Below are 5000 nucleotides of genomic sequence, written 5' to 3'. Positions count from 1 at the left end.
AAGCCAGCACACACACACACACACTAAACATACACACTATGTGTACCACAGAACTACTGGCAAAAAGTTCAGAACATCAATCAAACATTCTGTAATAATTACCAGTGATGTTTTTCTGGCAGAACACACACACACACACACACACACACACACACAAACACACAAACACACACACACACACACACACACAGTTTCGCTTTTACCACATTCAATAATAATAATCATTATAATAAATGTTACTGGTGTACTGGAAAATGGCCTGATCGCTGTTTCTCTTAAAAAAAAAAAAACAGAGAACTTTGAGTGTGTGTGTGTGTGTGTGTGTGTGTGTGTTACCAGTCTACGATGAGAGAGCGCCTCCTGTAGAAACACTTCTCCTGCTTTTTATCTTTAACAGAGAGACGCTGAGTCAAACGTAAAATACCAGACTCCACCCTGTCTCTCTCACACACACACACACACACACACACACACACACACACACAATATTATAGAAAATACTTTACAAGCAATAGTATCTTCTGTGTGTGAATTGGGGATGTGATGGTGATAAAGGTTTAGTGAAAGTTCTTCTAAGTAAAAGTTCAATAGAAGGGGAAAAGGAGTAAAGAGGAACCTTAAAAGGGGACTGGGGCTGAATAGGAAGGTATAGGGTAGTATTGGGCCAATAGGATGGGATAGGGTAGTAGAGGGCCAATAGGATGGGATAGGGTACTACTGGGCCAATAGGATGGGATAGGGTAGTATTAGGCCAATAGGATGGGATAGGGTAGTAGAGGGCCAATAGGATGGGATAGGGTACTATTGGGCCAATAGGATGGGATAGGGTAGTATTAGGCCAATAGGATGGGATAGGGTAGTAGAGGGCCAATAGGATGGAATAGGGTAGTATTAGGCCAATAGGATGGGATAGGGTAGTATTGGGCCAATAGGATGGTATAGGGTAGTATTAGGCCAATAGGATGGGATAGGGTAGTAGAGGGCCAATAGGATGGGATAGGGTAGTATTGGGCCAATAGGATGGGATAGGGTAGTATTAGGAAAATAGGATGGGATAGGGTAGTAGAGGGCCAATAGGGTAGTATTGGGCCAATAGGATGGGATAGGGTAGTATTAGGCCAATAGGATGGAATAGGGTAATATTAGGCCAATAGGATGGGATAGGGTAGTATTGGGCCAATAGGATTGGATACGGTAGTATTGGGCCAATAGGATAGGATAGGGTAGTATTGGGCCAATAGGATGGGATGGGGTAGTAGAGGGCCAATAAGATGGGATAGGGTAGTATTGGGCCAATAGGATGGGATAGGGTAGTATTGGGCCAATAGGATGGGATAGGGTAGTATTGGGCCAATAGGATGGGATAGGGTAATATTAGGCCAATAGGATGGGATAGGGTAGTATTGGGCCAATAGGATGGGATAGGGTAGTATTAGGCCAATAGGATGGGATAGGGTAGTATTGGGCCAATAGGATGGGATAGGGTAGTATTGGGCCAATAGGATGGGATAGGGTAGTATTAGGCCAATAGGATGGGATAGGGTAGTATTGGGCCAATAGGATGGGATAGGGTAGTATTGGGCCAATAGGATGGGATAGGGTAGTATTGGGCCAATAGGATGGAATAGGGTAGTAGAGGGCCAATAGGATAGGGTGGATAGGGTGTAAGAGGGATAATGGGAGGGTATAGGGTGGTAAATGGCCAGTAAGGAGGGATAGGGTAGTAAAGAGAGAATAGGAAATATAGGGTAGTGGGGGATTGGAGGGGATAAGATAATAGAGGACCGATAGAAGGGAATAGGGTAGTGGAGAGACAATGGAATGGTATATGGTAGTAGAGGGTCAAACGGAAGGGACATGGTAGTATAGTGACACATAACACACATCACATCATAACCTTGTGCTCCAGAACATCTGATCACATGCACAGTATCAACTTGTGCTGTTATTATCATGAACAACAGCTACGCTAATTCCTCTCCACTGCTTCTCTTTCTCTCCCCATCCCGAGGCATCCTGAGGTTGCTCCAGCCCCAGTCACATCCCACTTTATGAAGATTGAGGACCTTTAAAGAAGTAGATGCCCACAAACATCCTAAACCATCTAGAGACGTACCAGTGCCAATTGGATCCCACTTCATGTGGAGTTTGGACACTGGACCTCTTTGAGTGTTTAAAGGCTCTGGCATGGAGAAGCTGGTGTTGGATCTGTGATGATCTCAGATGTTGAGCTATTTTATGAGTTGCTCAGTAGCTCCTAGTTTTATAACCATAATGACTGTAAAAGACTGTAGAAAGATCATCAGTCATAATCACACACTCCAGTGCTCATGTTAGTTCTCACTCTCCAGTGTTCTGTAGTGTTTAAAGACTATAATCACACTCTTGATGTCACCTAAATGAGGATGAGGTTCTGCTTTTGAGTCTGGTTCCTCTCAAGGTTTCTTCCTCATAACATCTAAGGGAGTTTTTCCTTCACCACAGTCTCCATGGTGCTCATCAGGGATAAACACACATCATTCACCTTCACTGTTAAATTCTGTAAAGCTGCTTTGAGACAATGTGTGTTGTTAAAAGCGCAATAGAAATAAACTTGACTTGACTTGACAATAGGAGGGTATAGGGTGGTAGCGAGCCAAAAGGAGGGGATGGAGTAATAGAGGGTCAGAATTAACAGATAGGGTAGTAGAGAGGCAATGTAAGAGGACAGGGTGGAAGAGGGCCAATATGAGGGTATAGGGTAGTAGAGGGCAAATAGGATGGAATAGGATGTAAGAGGGACAATGGGAGGGGATAGGGTAATAGAGGGTCAATGGGAGGGGATAGGGTAGTAAAGGGCTAGTGGGAGGGATAGGGTAGTAAAGGGCTAGTGGGAGGGATAGGGTAGTAAAGAGATAATGGGAAAATATAGGGTAGTAGAGGGCCAGTAGAAGGGGTGGGATAAAAGGGACAATAGAAGGGATAGGGTAGTAGAGAGGCAATGTAAGTGGATAGGGTAGTAGAGGGACAATAAGAGGTGATAGGGTAGAAGAGGGCCAATAGGAGGTGATATTGTAGAAGAGGGCCAAGAGGAGGGTATAGGGTAGTAGAGGGCCAAGAGTAGGGTATACGGTAGTAGAGGGTCAATAGGAGGGGATAATAGAATTGAATAGATGTAGTGATATAAGGCTAATAGTGAAGATGTGATCAAGGGGAATGGGGGTAGTGACGGGGCAATAGAAGAGGATAAACAGAGTGGCACAGTTGCAGTGTGAGAACTTTGTCTCTCTGATTCCACCTGCAGCTGTTCATGTGACATCATCCTGTTCAACACCAGCTGATGATGCAATATCATTATAAAGTTCCTTACAGGGGGAAATACCAAGCAATGACATCACCTTAGGGATTTCCTCCAACACACACACACACACACACACACACACACACACACACACACACACACTGAGTGCTTTGTGCTAAAAGTGAAGGAATTACAACATGAGATGACTGATGTGACATAGCAAACAGTAACCCTACTCACACACACACACACACACACACACAGAAGCACACTTTGGGAAGCCATTTGTCAGAATGGAATCTTAAGTTTTGTAAAGTGTGTGTGTGTGTGTGTGTGTGTGTGTGTGTGTGTGTGTGTGAATAAAGGAATGCTGGATGTTGGTTTAATGTGGCGTCATGATACTGAACAGAGCACACAGTACCATCAACTTTATATTACATTTAATAGTGTGTGTGTGTGTGTGTGTGTGTGTGTGTGTGTGTGTGTGTGTGTGTGGCTTGTTAACGTACTCTCTTTGGAGCCAAACCACATCAAAGACACACCACAGAGGACACACACACACACACACACACACACACACACACACACACACACACTACTGAGTCATGCAGACACACACATGCCTACTTGCCACCAAGGCATCCCCTACACACACACTTTATACAACCAGTGAACACATACACACGTTGACCACAAAACCACAGTGAAACCAACATGCTTGTTAGAGCCATTACACTGTCTGATAGAGTGTGGGAATGGAGGAGAGTGAGTGTGTGTGTGTGTGTGAGAGAGAGAGAGAGAGAGAGAGAGAGAGAGAGAGAGAGAGACATGGATGAACAATGTAATTATATACTTGAATGAATGAATGGCCACCTGTGAACAGATCCTAATAGCCCTGTGTTGGGCACAGACTGACCACTGGAGCCTGTGCTGGTGCTGGTGTCCACAACTGGGCCTCCGGTAGACTATCTATTTACATTTACATTTGCGGCATTTAGCAGACGCCCTTATCCAGAGCGACGTACAAAGGTGCTTTAAATCTCTAGTAATGAATAAATCTACACTGGTACACAAGATTACAAACTCAATATAAATATAACTCGATTTGTAAAAACTTGGAAAGTGCTAATTTAGGTATTTCAGGAAGATGAAGGTCTTCAGTCATCGCATAATGATAATCAGGGACTCTGCTCTACGGACATCTAGGGGAAGTTCATTCCACCACCTCGGTGCCAGAACAGAGAAGAGCCTTGTAGTGTTTTTACCTCTCTATGCAACATGGCCATACTGAGCCCATCCTGTGGACTCCTCACTTACATGCTGTGTGGAGATCAGGTGCAATGCAGCAGGCATGTGAAGAGTAGTCTCAGATGGCCAGACACCTCAAAAGTAAACTGTCTTTCAACATAAGGAATGTTATTGGCTGGGAAAAAAAACCTGAGTGTGTTAAGGAAAGTCTGGCTCCAGCACAGGTCTTGCCACCTGGAATGTTTTTAAGCAGCAGAGTAACATCAGCTACAAAGCCAGACTTCAGAGTAGCAGAGATTTCTGCCAGTACCTCTTGAAGCAATGGTATATCCACTAAGGAGTTTATCGAATTTCTCAATACATTACTTAACACCATCCTCAGTCAATCTTTTCTCCTCCCTCTTGGTGTGCTAAAATGTTCACTATCCTTGTGGATATCTAAAGTAGCTACTCTAAACTCCTTCCATGCCTG

The 5000-nt window shown here is 44.1% G+C and overlaps 1 protein-coding gene across 2 annotated transcripts in view; it reads right to left on the bottom strand.

The window, feature by feature from the left end:
- Positions 1-5000, bottom strand: part of LOC124385039 (ankyrin repeat and fibronectin type-III domain-containing protein 1) — an 80793-nt gene that overhangs the window by 23871 nt on the left and 51922 nt on the right. The window lies entirely within an intron of this gene.

The sequence above is a fragment of the Silurus meridionalis genome, chromosome 4, assembly GCF_014805685.1.
Source record: "Silurus meridionalis isolate SWU-2019-XX chromosome 4, ASM1480568v1, whole genome shotgun sequence".
Classification (NCBI taxonomy): Eukaryota; Metazoa; Chordata; class Actinopteri; order Siluriformes; family Siluridae; genus Silurus; species Silurus meridionalis.
Note: the sequence above shows the minus strand (reverse complement) of the source record. Positions and strands in the feature narration are given on the sequence as shown.